Below are 22,666 nucleotides of genomic sequence, written 5' to 3'. Positions count from 1 at the left end.
GTTTTTAAAGACTCTTGTTTTTAATTACTCATGTTTTGGTTCACTTAAGTTTTTATTCCGCATTGTGCTAATCAATACACTTATATATATTCGAGTTTGAACATTTTTATTTTAAGAAAAATGTTTAAGAATTCCATTCAACCCCCCTTTTGTAATTCTTGCTATATTGTTAAAGGACTAACAATTGGTATCAGAGCAAGCTCTTAACTTATAAAGAGTTTAAAGATCAAAACAATTCAGCAAGATGAACAAGAAAGATGTTGGAGTCAAGATTCCTTTTCTAGATAAAGATAATTACCAGCATTGGAAGGTAAAGATGCATCTTCATATGCTTTCTCAAGATGAGTCCTATGTGGACTGCATAGAAAGAGGTCCTCATGTTCCAATGAGAGCTGCAACATGAAACGAGCCATCAGTCCCCAAGCCAAGGCATGAATGGTCTGATCCTGACATTGAACAAGTCAGGAAGGATAAAAAGGCCATGAATATTCTGTTTAATGGAGTTGATGCAGACATGTTTGACAACATTATCAACTGCAAAACTGTCAAGGAAGTTTGGGATACTATACAGATAATCTGTGATGGCACTGAGCAAGTTAGAGAAAATAAGATGCAGCTCTTGATTCAGCAATATGAGCATTTTCACAATGAGGAAAGTGAGTCACTCACTGACATTTTTAGTAGGTTTCAACAACTACTAAATGCTCTCAAGTTGCATGGAAGGGTCTATCAGACTAAAGACTCTAATCTGAAATTCCTTAGATCTCTTCCAAAGGAATGGAAACCAATGACAGTCTCATTAAGAAACTCACAAGATTATAAGGAGTTTACTTTGGAGAGACTGTATGGCATCCTAAAAACTTATGAGCTTGAAATAGAGCAGGATGAAAGGATGGAGAGAGGAAAGAAGAAAGGAGGATCCATTGCACTAGTTGCTGAGTTGGAAAAGGAGAAGAAAGTAAAGATGGAAGCTGTTGAATAAACTTCAAAGGTATGTGAGAATAAGGGCAAGGGGCTTGCAGTAGAAAGTGAAGATTCATTGAGCCAAGATGACATGGAGGACATTGATGAGCACCTAGCATTTCTTTCCAGGAGATTTGCCAAGCTCAAGTTCAAGAAGAACTTTGGAGCCAAATAGAAACATGGTGGATAAGTCAAAATTCAAATGTTTCAAATGTGGCTTGGCAGGGCATTTTGCCAGTGAGTGTAGGAAGTCAGATTCCAGTAAGAAAAAGTTTGAGTCTGTGGATTATAAGCAAAAATATTTTGATCTACTCAAGCAAAAGGAAAGGGCTTTTATTACACAAGAAAATGACTGGGCAGCAGATGGTCTGGATGAAGATGAAGATGTCAGCTATGTCAATCTAGCCCTAATGGCCAAGTCTAATGAGACAGAGACAAGTTCCTCAAGCAATCAGGTAATTACCACAAACCTTGCACATTTATCTAAAGCTGAGTGTAATGATGTCATAAATGACATGTCTACAGAATTATATCATCTCCGTGTTACACTTAAGTCTCTTACTAAAGAAAATGCTAAAATCAAAAAAATAATTTGTTTTTAAGTGAGAGGAATAATGTGCTTGAGTCTCAGTTTATTGATTTCGAGAAATTAAGAATTGAGTGTAAGATTGCTAAGGAGGAATTAACTGAGTCCTTAAAAAAGGAAGAAATTTTAAAGAAGCAGCTCAAGCGTGAACAAGAGGTGATTAAAGCATGGAAAACATCCAGGGATGTCCATGCTCAAATCACCAAAGTTCAAGGAATCGAGTCCTTCTGTGATGAAGCCTGGAAAAAGAACAAAGAGAAACTATAACCTAATTTGGTAGATGGACTGCTAACAGATGTAGACTCGACGGATGATGAGGACTATCTATCGAGTAACAAAAAGTGTTATCCGTCGAATGATGAAAATCCTCATCCGTCGGCTGTGAGCAAGCCCATTAGCAAAGCCAAACTAGTTAAGCTGAATGAGAAGTATGGGTCTGTTTTCAAAAACTTTGTTTCAGGAGAGTCAAGTCAAGTTAAGAAAGGGAAAAAGGCTAATGTTGGTCACATGACTGTCAAACAGTTAAGTGATAGACTTGAAAAGATTGAGGTAAAAACAGAGACTAAAAGGAAAAACAATAGGAATGGTAAAGTAGGGATTAACAAACACAATAACTACACACCTGATAAATATGCTCCAAGAAAAATCTGTGTCAAGTGTGGTAGTGTAAATCATTTGTCTGTTAATTGCAAATCTGCCATGCCTACTTCCATATTCGTGCAACCTCAATTTCCTATCATGAATGCCATGCCTCCCATGCATGTTAATGCTATGTCTACAGAGAACATGAATGCACAATTTGCTAATATGTCATTTGCACCTAATCCTTATTATGCTGCATATAGTATGCCACAAATGCCATTTAGCATGCCTTACTGGAATAACATGTTTACCCATAGCATGCCATTCCATGTTAGTCATAATATGCATGATAATTCTGTTACAATGAATGGTTTCAAAGGCCCAACTCAAATGACTAAGGATGAATCTGAAATTCCTAAGTCGAATTAAATAAGACCTAAGAAACAGAAAAAGAAAGCTAACAAGGTAGGACCCAAGGAAACTTGGGTACCAAAATCAACTTGATTTGATTTTGATGTGTGCAGGGAAATAGAAAGAATCTTTGGTACTTGGATAGTGGTTGTTCAAGACACATGACTGGTGATTCTACCCTAATAACAGAGTTTAAGGAGAGAGCTGGCCCAAGTATTATTTTGGAGATGACAGCAAGGGTTATACTGTGGGATATGGCTTGATTTCAAAGGACAATGTCATCATTGACGAAGTTTCCTTGGTGGATGGTCTCAAACAAAATCTGTTGAGTATCAGCCAGCTTTGTGACAAAGGCAATTCAGTAATCTTCAAATCAGAAGCCTGTGTTGTGACTAATAAAAGAAGCAACAAAGTGGTTCTCACTGGTGTGAGAAAAGGAAATGTGTACCTAGCTGATTTCAACTCATCTAATGCAGATTCTGTAACTTGTCTTCTCAGTAAAGCAAGTCAAGATGAAAGTTGGCTATGGCACAAGAAGCTATCCCACTTAAACTTCAAGACCATGAATGAGCTGGTAAAGAAAGAACTGGTAAGAGGCATTCCTCTAGTGGAGTTTTCAAAGGATGGACTGTGTGATGCCTGCCAAAAAGGGAAGCAGATTAAAGCATCATTTAGGAAGAAACTTGATTCAACAATTGAAGAGCCTTTGCAATTGCTTCACATGGATTTGTTTGGACCAGTCAATGTATTGTCCATCTCAAGGAAAAGATTTTGCCTAGTAATTGTAGATGATTTCTCAAAGTTCTCTTGGACATATTTCCTAAAGTCTAAAGATGAGGCTAGTGAAATCATCATCAATCACATAAGGCAAGTCAATAATCATCCTGATTTCAAGGTTAGAAGAATCAGGAGTGACAATGGAACTGAGTTCAAGAATTCTGTCATGAGAGCATTTTATGAGGAAAATGGGATTCTGCATGAGTTTTCAGCAGCAAGGACTCCACAACAGAATGGAGTAGTGGAAAGGAAGAACAGATCACTTATTGAAGCTGCAAGGACAATGCTTGAAGAATCTAAACTGCCAACATATTTCTGGGCTAAAGTTGTAAATACTGCATGCTACACTCAGAATATTTCTCTGGTTAATCAAGCAAGATGCATGACTCCCTATCAATTGTTCAAGAACAAGAAGCCAACTTTAAACTTTCTTCATGTCTTTGGCTGCAAATGCTATATTCTGATAAATCAAACTGATCAAAATGGGAAGTTTGATGCTAAAGCAGATGAAGGAATTTTTTTGGATATGCTGTTGGTAAAGCATATAGAGTCTACAATCTAAGAACCAACATTGTTGTGGAATTAATACATGTTGTGTTTGATGATAAAAAGATTGAAGGACTGAAAGATGGAGATTACCATGAGAGCCTCAAATTTGACAATATGGAGATGGTTAGTGATGACAGTGATGATGAAAGTGATCAAGAGAATGTATCTAAGGATAATGCAGATAAATCTACTGCCAATGAAGAACAAAACTCAACATCTGTCGAGTTGCACAATGCTTCATCCATCGGAAGGCAATCTGCGTTATCCGTCGGGAGACAACCTGCTTCATCCGTCGATACTCAAAATTCATCATTCGTCGGGTTATCAAAAGGAGCAGGAAGTCAAGATAGATCACCTATAAAAAATTCCCCTTTCTCAAATCAAAGATCCACAAACTCAGGGGGAGTTTCAAATAGTCAAAACTCAATCACACATCAAGACAACAATGAGGTTTCTTCATCTAAAGCTTATCTACCTCAACAAAGGAAATGGACAAAAGATCACCCCTTTGAGCTTATCATTGGTGATGTTACTTCTAGAGTTCAAACAAGAAGAGCAACTCAGGAAGAATGTCTCTATAGCAGCTTTCTTTCCAATGAAGAACCAAAGAAGGTAGAAGAAGCTTTGTTGGATCCTGATTGGATCTTAGCTATGCAGGAGGAGCTAAACCAATTTGAAAGGAATAATGTGTGGAAGCTGGTACCCAAGCCTAAAGGAAAGAATCCAATAGACACCAAGTAGGTATTCAGAAACAAGATGGATGAAAATGGTATAGTATTCAGGAACAAAGCTAGATTGGTTGCTAAGGGCTATTGTCAATAAGAAGGAATAGATTTTGATGAAACATTTGCTCATATTGCAAGACTTGAAGCCATCAGAATCTTCTTAGCCTATGCATCACATGCCAATTTCAAGGTCTATCAAATGGATGTCAAAAGTGCCTTTCTGAATGGAGATTTGGAGGAAGAAGTATATGTCAGTCAACCTCCTGGTTTTGAAGATCCAAATTTTCCAGAACATGTCTATTATCTTTTGAAAGCACTTTATGGACTGAAGCAAACACCTAGAGCCTGGTATGACACTTTATCAAAGTTCCTTTTGGAAAATCACTTCACAAGAGGTATTGTAGATAAAACTTTATTTTTCAAGAATGTAAATGGCTCTAGTATACTTGTTCAAATTTATGTAGATGATATTATCTTTGGCTCTACAGATGAGAAACTTTGCAAAAAGTTTGCCAAATTGATGCAAAGTAAGTATGAAATGAGTATGATGGGAGAACTAACTTACTTTCTTGGTTTACAAGTTAAGCAAGTTAGTGATGGAATATTCATTAGTCAAACTAAATATATTTTTGATCTTTTAAGGAAGTTTGATCTAATGGATTGCACATCTGCAAAAACTCCTATGGCCATAACAACTAAGCTTGAATTAAACACTACTGAAAAATCTGTGGATATTTCAAGTTATAGAGGCATGGTTGGCTCACTTCTGTACTTAACAGCTAGTAGGCCAGATATAATGTTTGATACATGTTTATGTGCTAGATTTCAGGCTGATCCTAGAGAATCTCACTTAATAGCTATTAAGAGAATTTTCAGGTATCTCAAGGGAACACCAAACCTTGGCATTTGGTACCCTAGAGATTCTGGTTTTGATCTAACTGGTTATTCAGATGCAGATTATGCAGGTTGTAGAATTGATAGAAAGAGTACTACAGGAACCTGTCAATTTCTAGGAAACAAGCTTGTGACCTGGTTCGGTAAAAAGCAGAACTCAGTTTCTACTTCTACAGCTGAAGCTGAATATATTGCTGCTGGCAGCTGCTGTGCACAGATTTTATGGATAAGAAATCAATTGCTAGACTATGGTTCACAAGTTGATAGGATTCCTATTTTCTGTGATAACACAAGTGCAATTGCCATCACTGAAAATCCAGTGCAACATTCAAGGACAAAGCACATAGATATCAAGTACCACTTCATAAGGGAACATGTAATGAGTAGTACTGTGGAGCTATATTTTGTTCCAAGTGAGAAGCAACTTGCAGGTATCTTTACCAAGCCACTGGATGAATCCCCCTTTTCAAGGTTGGTAAATGAGTTAGGTATGCTTAATTACTCTTAAATCTATCTGAGTTATTTTGCAAGTTGATATGCAGCCAGAAATTTAACTGATTTTTCAGTCTTGGATGAAATTTTGGCTAAGTCAAAATTTACATCTCGACGGATGACTCTTATCCATCGAGTTTGGTCATCCGTAGACATACAATTTGCTAATAAAAATCAATTACTTTTCTGTAATATTTTATGTCTCGACGGATAACTATTTGTCCTCATCCGTCGAATTATCTTAATCTCAGCCGTTAATTCCCTGTACATTATCCATCGAGTATACTTACAGTTTGTAAGCATTACACGACGGATAATGGGTGGAATTTTTACAGTTTATTTTTTAAACGACTATTTTAGACAATTTCTATTGGTTACTCTATTTTACTTTATTATTTTTTTTATCAGTTATTTTTGAGATAGTATAAAAGCTTATTTCATTGCAATTGTTTTCTTTTATCATTCTCAAATTCAACTGCTCTAATTTCATTCTCTCTTAAGCACTTACTCTTCTTCTCTTCAAGCTTTTATTCTCTAACAATGGCACCTGTTGTAAAGATTATGTCTCAAACTGGGTTCATTTATGAGAAGAACAATTTCACTGTATTAGTTAACAAAGGTATTCAACAATCGGATGACTATCACAAGATGATGGACTTTGTGAAGAATTGCAAGCTCAATTATGCCATGCTGGAATCACCCACAATCTTCTGTGAAGTTGTTGAAGAGATGTGGACCACTGCTACCTACAACTATACTGACAAGACCATCACTCTAACCATCAAAGGTAAAGAATTCTGTATCAATAGTGATGTGATAAAAGCATGTTTCAAAATTCCTGATAACAATGTGACTTCACCACACAATGACACTGATATTATAAATATGCTTAATTCCATGCAATATGTGTGGCACCCTCCAAACCCGGGTCAGAAGTTTGGGGTCCACACACACCTTATTAATAACCTGCTTATAACAATAATAAAGATAATAATAATAATAATAATAAGCAGTGACCCTACTTACCAATTATCACGGACCGCAACAGGTTAAAGTATGTACACAAGCCAACCACACTTACTTATATTACAAACGTTCAAATCCCAACTATTCAAACTTAGAACTAAGTAATAAACATTATTACAAACTTTTACAAACTTATATTATCCCAAAAGAAGCCTACTAGCTCAACTCGATCAACCTGAACCCCTAGCTCTCGCGCTGGACTGGGGATCCTCGGTACCAACCGGTTCCTTCTTAACTGGAAAAGAACATAAACAATATCGCATAAATGAGCTAACTAGCTCAGCAAGTCACAACGACAAAACTGAGAACAATGATCATCAAGTGAATATGGTTATGATATCAAGTGAACAATGGATTACAGTTTAGAATTGGATATTATATTTTCATTTTAAAAACTAAGGTTAGGCTGCTGATCAGTCACGCACTAACCCCGAGCAAAGCACACAGCACTGCTCTAACTACTGGATCCAAGGCACACATTGGCCTAACTTGACCATTATATGGTCTGACCACGAATCTGGTCCACAATTTTATAAAAATAATCCAATTCTAACATAATAACAGAATAAACAGTAATAAGCAATAAACAGAATCATTAACAACATTGGACGTTCAATAATGAAAATGGTTTCAATCTGCATAAGGATCATTATGGCATCTTCAAAGCATGGATTCTAGGTAGTGAAAGAATTGGATAACAAAGGAAACAATGTTTCAAGGTTTCAAGGATTTGATTTTTCAAAGCATAGGATACAATGGTTTGAATATGTAAGTAATTCGGGTCAGTGTTTGGTATTTAGTTTGTATGTATTTGTGGAGTAGTATCGTATATTTGTGATTCGTATCTGGGTACTCAACAATCAATGGTCTCGAAAGAATCAGGTTTACGGCTCAAGATCAATAATTGGAATCAGGGTTTAGGGTTCAGTGCTTCAAAGCACTTGCAATATAAAACAAAACTATCAATCACTACAATATCTCGAGAAAGTTCAGAACACTTCCCTAGTACTAACTTACTATACTGCACTCGCTTTCAATCACCACTGTCTTACTCCTCGACTACCTGTTTCCCTTTCCTACGCCTTGCCTCTTCTGCTCACATATCATAAGCATCTATCAATATTTGACTCATACAATTCTATTCGATACATACTTCTATCTACCCTTCGTTTCACCCAAATCCGATTAACGGATTGAAAGTTACGCAATAAACAAGTAAACATCGAATATACAAATAGACGGTTAACCAAAAAGTCATATATAGCACATAACACGTCACATAATTAATGATATAACGTTTATAACGAAGTTTCAGGTCATAAATAGGCTTTGGGATGTTTAAAATGATTTTTAAAACATTTTTCGGAATTAAAACGGGTCGTTGGATTAATATTGGAATAATGAACAGGGTTCGGCTGGCCAATTATGGCTTCAAAACAATTTTATAATAATTATTGAGCCTCGAAAACAATTTAAAATAATATTTTAAAGCTCGAAACTATTTTTCGGAATTTTTAAATCATTTTTAAATAATTAAATCTAATTAAATAATTAATTAAAATCAATTAATAATTAATTAAATCAATTAATCAATTAATTTTCAAATTAATTGACCAATTAATCAATTAAAAATTAACTGAAATTAATTAACTAATTAATTCAGATTTATTTTCGAATTAAAATAATTTTTGGAATTAAAATAATAATTTTTGGAATTTTTAGAAATTAAAATCGAATTTTTATAATAAAAATAAATAGGAAATATGATTTTTGAATATTTTTAAAACAGGAATCCTATTTTTGAAAACTCTGGAAACTTCAGGGACCAAACTTCATCGTCCCCAAAAGTCCAGGTACCAAACTGCAATTTTACACTCCCCGTCGCCGGAAAATACAGGGGTGGCCGGAGAACTCGATTTCGGCACCCTCACCTCACCATCTGCTCCAGATTTACACTACATAACACCAAGAATCTATTCGTGCAATCAAAACACATCAATCATCCCTGTCCTGGCCGGAAATTGGCCAAGAACATCGCCGGTTTCAGGCGAAACATCGAAAACTTAAAAAGACAACTCCCTTCGATTCATTAATCCTCTGTTAAAGAGCTATATACCAATCGATTGCAAATTTCATAAGGAACACAACCCACTACAAATCAACAGCTAATAACCCCTAAATCAAAAGCCCCAAATTTCAATTGAAAACATTCATACGGGTTATAAATCCTAATTTTAAAATTCGAGAATTAAACCCACTTTTGACCATGTTATTGAACTCCAAATCAGACTTATGACATATGAAAATCATTAGAAAAACAAGCTCTACAACATGCAATCATCAAATCATTCAAACAATCATCCGAACAAAAATTCATATTTTTAATAAATATAATTCGAAAATAAATAAATTTTCAGAAAATAAACCTTGATTTCTGCAGTGATATGGAACACAGAATCTGATAGTACTCCTTGAGACCTTCGATTTGGTTACTCCAACTTTTCCAACTGATTTCAATAACACCTTGAAATTGTAGTTTGATTCTCAGAAAGGTTTATGAATTTAGGGTTTTTCTCTGGAAAACTATATAATTAACTGACTGCAAATGATTTTGATACGAAATAAAATACGGTAAAAGGCTATTTATAATTACGGAAAATTAGTATCCCGTTGGATCATTCCGGATATAAAACGGTACGTTTATTTATAAAAACTTATCCAAATGGTATCGGTTTTCGGGTTAATTATCCAAATCAGTACAATTTGTACCGCGGTCTTGGTCTCAGCGCCTGGTTACACGTATTACGAGATGATAATTGTGATAGTTTAATAAAAAGCTCTCGTTTCTCAAAAATACGAGTTTTATTGATTTACCGAAACAAATATTGTATCGAAAATGTTACGCCGGGACCCGCGCAGGATAAACCGTACGCCGGATCGAAAAAGTCGAAACATGGAAAATGCTCGGAATATTACAATTAGGTTAGGAAGGAGTTCTCGGAAGAGTTTCGGGTTCTAAAAATGTAATAACGGATGACGTCGGTTGGTTCCCGTTTTTATAAAATAGATTTTAAATACCCGGAAAAAGATTTTATAAAATCCATATGATTCCTATAAATTCATAAATTAACATAAAAATAATTAGGAAGATATGATAATTATCTATATTTTATTTTGGACATATAAAAATTAAAATACTCAATTAATAATATTTTTAAACATCCAAACATATTTAACACTTAACAAATAATTCACAGAATAGATACGGAACACATATAATAATTATTTATTAGCAAAAATAAGTACACGATATATCCCGGATATTACACTATGCACTTCCTACTTCTAAACTGAGTGATATTAGGAGAATGGGTCTTAAGAAGGAGTGGAGTTTCTTGTGTGATGTAGTTACAAAGGTTTCCTCAGGAAAGATCAGTAATTTTGATTCAGTGAATATTTCCATGCTTAACATGCTATATATGCTAGTTACAGATATATTTTATAATTTCAGTGACCTTGTCTTGTTTGAGTTAGGATTTAAATTAGGTGAGTTAGCTAAAAGAGGTAAGAATGTGTATTATGCTAGTTTTTTATGTTATTGGCTAACCACCTCTGTGAAGAGATTGTGCTTGAGAACCCTAACAACAAACTGGATTGTTGGGTTCAAGAGAGAAGGCTCATTGCAGATTTGAACAGGGCCAATAATCACAAGGATGTGCCAATGTTCTACTTTCCTGTAATGCAGGCACCTCAGGTAAGTGAGGTAAGTTCATCCATCCCTACAACTATTCCAACCTCCATAATTTCTTTGAGCTCAGGAGTAGCTATGGCAACTGTGCCAATGACCAAATAGTTGCCTACCAAAGATGCCAAACCTACTACTATTTCCAAATCCAAATCAAAGAAAACCCCCTCTGGTATCTCTCAAAAGATGCCAGTTGAAAAATCCACAAAAGCCAAGGAGGGGAGTGTGAAGGAGGGAAAGTCAGGTGAGGGAAGGGGTGAACATCAAAGAAACCCCAAGAATAAGGTTGGAGAGTTGAGTGAATCCCAGCCTAGCCACACTGCAGTTTTACAACAAACTGCAGTGCTTACAAAGGATAAAAGCTCACTTCTAGCTGCATCCTCCCAAAAGGATGTAGTTATTGAACAAAGCTCTCAACCAAGAGCACAGGCCAAGAGGGTTAGGGACACAAGCTCACCCAAAACTTATACAAGAAAGAAGAAATCTAAAACCTCTGGGGATTCACAAGATACACACACAGTGCAAACTGGTGCTAAAGACACAGTCACTGCACGTTCTCAAGTTCAGTTTGATGTGGCTCCAATAAATGTCGAGTCACGGCCAAAATCTCTAGTTATAGAAGTACCTCAAACACCATACTCACCAACAAATTCTCTGGATGTGGATATGATAAACACATCAATTCCTGATTCCCCTTCTTTAACTTTGTTGGGGAAGCCAAAATCCAGTGCAAGTGAGCATCATCTTTTAGATGATTTGTTGGCTCACTTGCCAATTCTTTCAGGAACTGTTGTGTCATCTGTGCCTAAAATTTCTTCAATCAACACAGAGTCAACAATAGTTTCTCTTCCCACCTCATTCATTTCTACTCTCTCGACGGATATTGCTCATCCGTCGAGTAGTGATTGTATCCCGACGGATAAGCCTAACAGCAGTTACCCGTCGGTCAGCAAAACCACTCACTCGATGGATATCACTCATCCGTCGAGTATCTCTGCACAACTTCAAACTTCAATTATTTCAAGTGCAGAAGATTTAGTGGTTGTACAGTCACTCTTAGGATTGAGAGAGCAGAGTGTCTTGAGTGAGAGGCTGGGTTGCTCCCAGGCAAAAGGAGAGGAAATGAGTGAAAATCTGCAATCCATTTCTCCAGGATTGGAAAAAGGGAGTGAGAGGAGTCCCACCTTAGTAGGTGATGGTGAGGGTATGAGGGTGGGAAGCCAGGGTGAGACCCTGATACAACAAAAGAGGGAACATGAGAAAAAAGCAGGTACGGTGGGTATAAGGGTGGATCCATCCATTGCTCATGAGTCAATGATTGTGGATGATGCAGAAAAGGAAAGACAATTTTAGCAACATTACAAAGCTGTAATTGATAACATTTCCTTGGATGCTAACACTTTTACTCATCCTGTGTCAGCCTATCAACTGTTGGCTGCTCAGGGCAATGAGGAGGAAGAGAAGACTTTAAATCTAGTACATACTTCAGAATCTCTACAAAGGGATAAAGTTGTTGTTAATTTAATGCCTTCTACAGCTGGTGAGCCATCTGAAGAATTTGGAGTAAATTCTAATGATGATGACTCTATTTCATTTGATGGAAGCATGGACTTAGGGGGGAGATGAAGGCCCAAGTTCTATTCCAGATCTACCTGAATGGGCATTGAAAAAGGAGTCTACACCAGGACAATTCAATGTATCCTTAGTCAAACAAATCATGTCTATCCTAAAGGCCATTCAGAACACCTCAAATGCTGGTACCAAGGCTATTCTTCAAGCCCACCTAGATTCTCTACATCTCATGAAGCTACAACAATTAAGACAGAATCTGAGTGTGGATGAACTCAAAAAGGATATAGCTGACTTGAAGACCTACAATTCTGAGAAGCTGGATTCAATAATGCCCTACGGTACCATGCATGATCTGCTCTTGAGACTGAGAAGAGAATCAGATGCTGAAAAGAAGCTGGCCAAATTAGAGGACAGAGTTCACGTTATTGAAAACTCTGTGGTCACCATTCTTCAAAATCAACAATCTCAGACCATTGTGAGAGGAATTGATGCATACAGAAACCTACCTGAAAGGTTAGTGTTCAAGTACAAAGGAGTAAAGGAGATTCAGTGGCCACTTCATAGGATTCTTCAAGAGAGCCAAGCTGTACTGATTAAAGTTTATTCATCCTTCAAGAAGAACTTTGGGTTCAATATCACTGCAAGAAGACTAGTATTAAAGAAGATTGAAGAACTAAGGAGTGTTAGAGCAAAAGATGCACTCCCAAAGACTCTAATCATCCCATACACAGGGAGAAGAGTGCATCTAAGGCTCTACTGGCTGATGGAGTTCATAGATGACAAAGGTGTGAGAAGATTCTTCAGATTAGAAGACCAATTGAGCATCTCCAGCAATGAGACTCTCTTGGAAATGCAAGGAAAGCTAAATCTCTCAGAATCTGATGAATTGTAATTCCACAGGCAGCTCCAAAATCAGATTGATGAAAACAACCGAAAGCTTGGAAGAAGATCCAGACCTTCAAGAAACTAGAAAAATCTGCTCAGGCTAGAGGAGCATTTTGAAAATGACTGTGAGCTAAACTTTGTACATTTTGTTATTTGAAGCACTTTTCAGTATTATCTACTTTTCTTTAAAGCTGTATGTTTAGAGTGTTTTGTTATCATCAAGTATCTCTTAATTTATGGCTACAATTCCAGTAGACATAAATTGGGGAGATTGTTATGCATATGTTGTGTACTTGATGATTTCATGAACAAAACACCTAGGTAGATTTTACTTAGTGAAATAATGTAGCACTCGACGGATAAGAATTATAGTCCCGACGGATAACTCATTATAGTCCCGACGGATGATGACTTATTATCCATCGAGTGAGTAGCTTATATAATAATAAGTCTGTAGCTCATTTCTGCATACACCTTTGTATAGATTCTGTAGTAGCATATAAGTCATGTTGACTTTAACTAGATATGCAGAATAGGTTGATTAATTGTACATAGATGATGTCTTGTAATTCTGTATAAATGAATTGAAGTCAAGTGCCAAAATAGCTACCGATGGATGATTAACAAAGCCATCGACGGATGATCAAATACCTATCAACGGATGTTTAATATAGCAGTCAACGGATGATCAATGAAGCCATCAACGGATGATCATAAAGTCGACGGATGATCATGTACTCAACGGATAAAGAATTCAAATATCAGTTGACAGTGACAACTGGTCACATGCGTCGAAGTGTATGCAAATGGAATGAGGAAGCCTATTAACTGGGTAATAGAGAACAAAGTAGCAAAGCATTAGACCCGATAGTTTTTATAATGATCATGTCTTTTGACTTTGTAATCTTGGTAATATATGAACCAAGAAGTAGCAAATAGAAAAGAAGAACTGAGATACAAAAAGTGAGAAACATTTGTAAGCAGAATTATTAGTATTTTTCTGTATTCTAAGTAGTTCATATTTGTAAGCAGCTGTGAGTATTCTTGCACACAGAGTTCTCTCGATATAATATATATCTCTGGTGGAATTGTTTAAATCCACCAAAAAGTTTTTAAAGACTCTTGTTTTTAATTACTCGTATTTTGGTTCACTTAAGTTTTTATTCCGTATTGTGCTAATCAATACACTTATATATATATATATATATATTCGAGTTTGAACATTTTTATTTTAAGAAAAATGTTCAAGAATTCCATTCAACCCCCCTTCGGTAATTCTTGTTACGGTTTCCACTCGCGCGGTCTCGGCTCCGACATTTTTATAAAATTGAGAAATCATTAGTTTCACTTGAAATTTTTATGGTAGTTAGGAAACTCAACATGTTAATCTCTGTAAAAATTTCATGATTTATGAACACTTTAAGTCTACCCTTTATATTTTCAAAGTTCGTAATTTGTAGCAGTTTTTGTCGCGTAAATCACTTTTACTAAAACGGTCATAACTTTTGATCCGTAAATCGGAATCAAGAGATTCAAGCGCCTAAACGATCCTTATAACATTGTATATCCTAAAAAAAAGTTATTTTTCAAGAAACTACAGTTTACAACTTCGGTACTTTCTGCAGAAACTTAAAGTTACGATTCGTTGGTTTTAACGGAGTTACGTTTACGATCGGGGTTTCGTTTATGCCCTTACTCTTAACAGAACCACCAAAAATCATCATATCATCATCAACACACAAAATCCTCTCAAGAAAATCATGTTATTGAGGCAACAAAAACCAACCTTAAATCTATTTAACTTAATCATCAAGATTTCACCAATAACACTCATTACACTAGGTTTACTACCACATACTAAATGGATCTTAAAAATGAACCTTAAATAAGGTTGGGCCAAAGATTTTTACCTTTCTTCAAAGCTTGAGATGTGTTCTTGAGGATGGTGGAGGCTTGTAAGTGCTTGGTATGATTTTTAGAACCTAAAACTACTATTGAAATCAAGAAACCAAAGAGAGGTTACTATTCATACTATTCACTAGTGAGTTTCTTAAATTTATTCCACCCATCAAACCTTGATAAAAAGAGATGAAAGAATTTTATTACCTTAGTTTAGTTTCTAGGAGGCTTGAGAATTAATTGGGTGATTTTACAAGAGCTAGAACTTGGATTTTTTGAATTGGATTTCCCATTTTTCTTCAATATTGCCGAATGGAACAAAGTGATGGGGGGTATTTATACTCCTCTTGGTTGCTTCTCTTAGATGCTTTGTTAGGTTCCTTTTAGGAAGATGTGGTGATATCTTTGCAATTGATTGTATTCTCCTAGTATAGCATTCTAGGTTGATTCTTTGTTGCAAATCTTAGGGACAAATCTTAATAGCTTGCTAGGTTACAAGCTAAACTACTTGGTTAGCTTCCTTAGCACACTATTTTGCTAGCTAGCTTGATCATCCTATGGTTAGATCACTATTTGATGAAGTAACCATGGTTACTTCCTTACCATGGTTTAGTTAGTGCATTACATTTATATAATCATTTACGCGTTCGCTTGGTTACTTAAACGTTCTTCGTAATACTCACTCGTAAATGGTTCGCGATGTAATTCCTTTCGTATTTATTCCTTATATTTTTATTTATCCTACTTGAATATAAATCCGTAGGATTTTAATCTCGTAATTAATTTGTGATTCCCAGAATCCTCAATGAGTCGTAAATACGGTCGTTTTTCAAAGTTCGTTTTCTTCGAAAACTAATAGCGTTTACATACACTCATTTGATACGTATACTCGTAATATCAACTCCGAAACTCATTTTCTCATGCACTACATAGTGTGGGCTCAAAAGTTTTTCCCGTCCGTCAGGGTTACTATTCATTAAATGTTTTACAAGGTCTCAAAAATTCGAGTTATTACAGTCTTCCCCTCTAACAAGGATTCCGTCCCGGAATCAATTAGAAAATAAGTGGGGATATCTATTCCTCATTGCGTCTTCCAGTTCCCAATTTGACTCTTCGACATTTTGATTTCTCCATAAGATCCTAGCCAGCTTCACAGTTTTGTTCCTCAGCACTTGTTCTTTCTGGTCCATTATCCTTACTGGCTGCTCGATGTAGGTCAAGTCTGGTTGTAAATCTACCTGCTCGTATTCTATTAAATATCGTGCATCTGCGTGGTACTTCCTTAACATGGACATGTGGAACACGTTGTGTACTTGTTACAAATTAGGAGGTAAGACGAGCTCGTAAGCTAGAGGTCCTATTCTCCTCAAAATTTCAAAGGGTCCTATGAATCTGGGACTCAGCTTTCCTTTCTTTCCAAATCTCATCACTCCTTTCCACGGAGATACCTTCAATAGCACAGAATCTCCTACTTCATATTCCCTATCCTTTCTGGTATGGTCGGCGTACTTCTTTCGTCTGTCCTGGGCTGCTACCAGTCTTTTCCTGATAAGTCCTACCATTTCTCTGGTCTGCTGGACTAACTCTGGTCCTAATATCTTGTGTTCTCCAACTTCGTCCCAACACAGGCGAGAGCGACATCTCCTTCCGTAAAGAGCTTCATACGGGGGCATTCCTCTGCTAGCGTGATAGATATTGTTGTAAGCAGATTCGATCAGGGATAAGTGGTCATCCCAATTTCCTTTGAAATCAATGGCACACATTCATACCATATCTTCTAGGGTCTGAATAGTCCTTTCGCTTTGTCCATCAGTCTGGGGTGGTAAGCGGTACTCATGTTTAGTCTGGTGCCTACGCATTCCTGGAAGCTTCTCCAAAATCGGGAATTAAACCTCGGGTCTCTATCTGATACTATGGCTACCGGAACGCCGTATCTAACTACTATTTCCTTCAAGTAAATATCCACCAACTTGTCTACGATGTATCTTTCATTGATTGGTAGGAAGTGTGCGGACTTGGTCAATCTATCTATGATAACCCATATGGCATCGTGATTGGTCTTTGTCCTTGGTAAGCCTGTCACAAAATCCATGGCTATATGCTTCCATTTCCATTCCGGAATCTCTAGGGTTGTAATAGTCCACTAGGTCGCTAATGTTCAGCCTTCACTCTCTGACATGTCAAGCACTTGCTGACCCACTCTGCTACTTCTCTCTTCATGTTAGGCCACCAATAATATTCCTTAAGGTCATGGTACATTTTCGTACTTCCTGGGTGGACTGAATATCTAGAGCTGTGTCCTTCATACAATAGCTCGTCCTATAACTCTTGCACATTTGGAATCCAAATTCGGGACGCATACCTCATGATCCCTTTCTCATCCTTCTCGCATCTCACTCCTTCACCGGTCAATGTTCCTCTTTCCTCACTCATCTTTTTTTTCTGACATACTCGTATCTTTTCGGTCAGCTCTGGCACTAGCTTAATCTCAAATAATCCTTCCGTTCCTCTACCGGTCATCCTCACGTCAATTTCCATCTTCTCAAATTCCTTAATCAATTCCTCCGATGTCATTATCATCTTGAGTCTTTCCTTCCTACCAAGGGCGTCAGCCACCACATTGACTTTACCCGGGTGATACAAAATTTCACAGTCGTAGTCTTTTATCAACTCTAACCATCTCCTATGTCTCATGTTCAGTTCCTTTTGAGTGAAAATATATTTGAGGCTTTTATGGTCAGTGTAGATCTCGCATTTCTCACCGTATAGGTAGTGTCTCCAAATTTTTAGGGCAAATACTATGGCTGCTAATTCTAGATCATGCGTAGGGTATCTGCTCTCATACTCCTTCAATTATCGAGAGGCATACGCTATAACTTTGTCGTGCTGCATTAGTACACATCCTAATCCTTTAAGCGACGTGTCACTCTATATCACAAACTTTCCCTTTCCATCAAGAAGAGCGAGCACTGGTGCTGACACCAGCCTCCTTTTCAGTTCTTGAAAACTCTCATCACATTTCTCTGTCCATACAAACTTTTCTGCCTTTCGGGTAAGTATAGTCAGTGGACCGACTATCTTAGCAAAGTCTTGCACGAATCTTCGGTAATATCCTGCTAAACCCACAAAGCTCTTAACCTCTGTTGGGGTAGTTGGTCTTTTCCAATTAGATACCGCCTCTATTTTGGTAGGGTCAACTAAAACTCCTTTGATACTCACCACATGTCCTAGAAACTGAACTTCTCTCGACCAAAACTTGCACTTCGAGAACTTGGCATACAATTTCTCATTCCTCAAGATTTCTAAGACTATCCTCAAATGTTCTGCGTGTTCTTGCTCTGTCTTTGAGTAGATCAGAATATCGTCTATAAAAACTATCACACATATATCCAGGTACTTTTTGAACACTCTGTTCATCAAATCCATAAAGGTTGCGGGTGCATTGATTAACCCAAACGACATAACTAAGAACTCATAGTGTCTATACCTAGTGCGAAAAGCAGTCTTCGGTATATCTTCCGGTTTGATTTTCAACTGGTGATATCCTGTTCTCAAATCTATTTTGGAAAAATGTACAGCTCATTTGAGTTGGTCGAATAGGTCATCAAACTTGGGGAGAGGGTACCTATTCTTAATAGTCAGCTTATTCACCTCTCGATAGTCTATGCATAATCTCATACTGCCATCCTTTTTCTTTACGAACAGTACTGGCGCTCCTCATGGTGACACACTGGGTCTTATCATTCCGTTATCTAGTAACTCTTGCAGTTGAGAAGCTAGTTCCTTCATCTCAACTGGGGCTAGCCTATATGGGGCCTTGGATACTGGTGTCGTTCCTGGTGCTAATTCTATAGCGAACTCTATTTCTCGGTCAGGTGGCAATCCTGGTAAGTTTTCTGGAAATACATCCTCGAATTCGTTTACTACAGGTATGTCCTATATATTAGGGACTTCCTTCTTGGTATCCATCACATAATCCAAATAGGCCTCGTTACCTTTCCTTAACAATCTTTTTGCCTGAAGCATGGTTAGAAATTTCTGGTTCTGTCGTTGACCTTTTAGCACTACTTCTTTTTCATTCTGCAATCTTATCTTTACTTTCTTCCGTTCACAATCTATTTGCGCTCCGTTACTGGATAACCAATCCATTCCTAAGATTACATCAAATTCTCCTAACGTGAATGGGATTAGGTCAACCTCGAAGATCTTCCCTTCTAATTTCAACTTGCACTTAAGGTGTATTTGATTTACAGGAATTATTTCTTTGTTTGCTATTTCCACTCGTAATATCTAATGTAAGGGTATGGAATTAAGTTTTAACTTTTTAGCAAAGTGTTGGGATATAAAAGACTTGGTTGCTCCAGAATCAAATAGGACATTTGCATGTTCGGAATTTAACAAAAGGGTACCTGCTATCAAATCAGTGTTTCGAACAGCATCCTGAACAGTCATGTTAAAGGTCCTAGCAGATGGGGGTCGGTTGGATGCAGCTCTGCTCATTCATGAGGCTGGGGGCTTCACTATCGGGCAATCCTTCCTCATGTGTCCTACTTTCCCACACTGGAAACATGTCTTGCTATATTGGGGACAATTTTTGGTAAGGTGTCCGGGTTGGTCGCACCTGTAACATCTCAGAGGGGCTCTAGTCTGGGTACACACTCCAAGGTGTCTTCTCTTACAGGTCAGGCACTCTGGTATTGGGGCACGGGGTTGGCTATGAAATGTTGCCCTAGATTGTCTGTTGCCTTGGCCAACACTCTCGCTCGGGGCCTTTCTGAATTCGGGGCCTCGTGCAGGTTGGGACACCGCTCCCCTGACGAACTTGCTCGGAAGGCTCATGTTCCCGGTTCCTATTCCTTGGCTTCTGATCTTCCTTTTTCTATTTTCCTTTTCCTTGACACTCTGCTCACTGCCAGCTTCAACGATCGAGGCTTTTTGCACCAAGGTGGCATAGTCTGCCAGTTCTAACACCGCCACTCGATTTTATATCCACTGTTTTAGACCAAGCTAAAACCTTCGCGCTTTGTTCTCTTTGGTATTCACAAACTCAGGCACAAATCTCGACAACTCAGTAAACTTGGCCTCATATTCGGCCACAGTCATCTTATCCTGTTTCAACTCCAGAAACTTAATCTTCATCTGGGTCTCCATAAACCTAGGGAAATACTTGTCTAAGAACAATCGGGTAAATCTATCCCATGGAATCACAGCATCAGTTTCTAGGTTTCATTTGGACTCCCAACAGTAGTTAGCTTCTCCTTTCAGCATGTAAGAAGCGAAAATGGTCTTATGTCATTCCTCAACACCTAGTATCTCGAAGGACTTTTTTATCTCTTTGAGTCAGGCCCGTGCTTCAACGGGGTCGGCAGATCCTAGAAACTCTGGGGGTTTGAGAGATTTGAAGACTCTAAAGGCAGTAGTTGCAGTCTGTTGGGCAGCATGTGGCTGTGGTGGAATAGGCTGCTGGTTCATATTTGCTCTTAGCAGCTCCATAAATTCATTCATGTGGTTCCCTCCCTGATGGGTATCCTCAGCCTCTTCTTCTACATATTCTTCCTCATCATATTCATTATAGTCTAGGTCTTCTTCACTTTCCTCATTCACTACAGGGTCAGGTCCACCTCGTTGTTGGTTAACAGATTCTGCGGGCTGTGCCCTGGTTCCTCTTCTACAGGGTGACATTGTTCTGATAATGAAAATTGGTCAACATAGTTGTAATTATAACAGTTGGATTATTTTATTCGTATATAAGCATGTCATTTATTATCTAGCAAGTTTTTATAAAGGGTAATAATATAGACATCATTTTTTAATAACTGCTTAGATATATATTAATAAGATCTCCCACTTATATCTTGGTGATGAAACAACTAGCCGAGTTCATACATGCCTGATTACAATCTATCACTACTAGTTCTGAATACTGAAATGAAAATACATAAGCCGTGTACCCTGAAGGGCTAGAAACACTATCTACTACTAGCTATCCTATCAAAATTGGTGAAAAGTCACCCAGCCTTCTTCAAGGTCCATATCTAGTCACTAGTCTCTCAGTCACTATCACTGCGAGTGAGGTCACGCACCCTCCTCATCACTCCTGCAATCATCAGCTCTACATCAACTACCGGGATGTATCTTCCTACTGTTGTCATCCTCATCTGAACCCTGGTACGGAGCTCGATCCCATCGATCTCTCTGCGGGCTATGGCTGGAGAAGCAGCTCTGAAATATCCTGGGTATCCTAATCGGGTGGCTCTCTCAGCTGTCAGTGCCTGGCGTAACTCCGCAATGCGAGCAGATGCCGCAGTGATCTCAGCATTAAGCTGACCCACTATCCAGTCGTGTATGGCTATATGCATGGTCGCCGGTGGTGGTAGAGGTGAATCTGGGTCGCTAGAGGATATGTCATGAACCTCATGGAACTATGCACGTATCGCCTCCTTATCATCATCATCAGTATAGGGCATAGGGCTCTGGATCCCTGGGGGTGGTGTAGGAGAGCGAATAGCCTGGTGAGGGTACATCTCTACATCCCTCCATATTATGCCATTAGCTATGGGGACATGAAGGTTAGTCTCCTCCTCTAGGACATCCTCAGTAGGGTCATCCTCTGAATCATCAATGGGTGGGCTCTCTGGCTCGGGAATAGGATCATGCTCAGGAATCATGACCATATCAACAGGATCAACCTCCCTCCTAGGCTCCACTAGTACCTGACACAATAGGCAAGGTGTTACTAACTTAGAGTTGGAATTCCCTTGAAGGTAAAACGGTCAAGAATACCCGTATAGCCCAACGACGAACTTGACTTGAGCTCTAATTGATTATTTTATTATTCTTATGTCTACGTATTTTATGTCCTATCGTTTCCAAGATTTGATAACCTAAGGCTCTGATACCATTTCTGTGGCACCCCAAAACCCGGGGTCAGGAGTCTCGGAGGCCACACCATCTAAACTCACACAACTCACACTACAATATATAAATACTCACACTTCACGACCCCACACTTATCACACATGCACACTTACAGGTTATTGTCTTGGAAACGAACCATCATAACTAGAATAATTGTCGACCATCAAGTGATATTTATTACAACCCAAAAGTAATTAATCTTACCGGGGAGTGACCTTTAGGTAAGGCTAGTCCGCCGGCCAAATATATGTTTCTTGTTTATTACCTTACATAAGTCATACTTATAAATAAGCCGAACTATAAACAACTGAAAACTAATCCAGCTTATTCTGACTACCTGTGGTACATCACCAAACAATCTACGGAACAGCTGGCCATTTCCTACCCGTTTCCTGGCTGTGGTTCTCATGGCAGGCATCTTGATTCACTGTTGTGTTGTGTCAATTTAAGAAAATAAGTGTGAGCTATAATGCCCAGCATAATAATGTACAGTATGAAAATGACTGTATGATAACATTATATATGATATTTATGTTTTATTCGAAAATAGTTTTCCTTGGTGATACACACCTTTTTATGAAAACAATTTTTTAAGGGATTTTAATAACCTGCGAATACCTTAATAGTAATCCCAGCACCTAG

Source organism: Apium graveolens, chromosome 4 (genome assembly GCF_009905375.1).
Source record: "Apium graveolens cultivar Ventura chromosome 4, ASM990537v1, whole genome shotgun sequence".
Taxonomy (NCBI): domain Eukaryota; kingdom Viridiplantae; phylum Streptophyta; class Magnoliopsida; order Apiales; family Apiaceae; genus Apium; species Apium graveolens.
The sequence above is the reverse complement of the archived record's forward strand: the minus strand, read 5'-3'. Positions refer to the sequence as shown.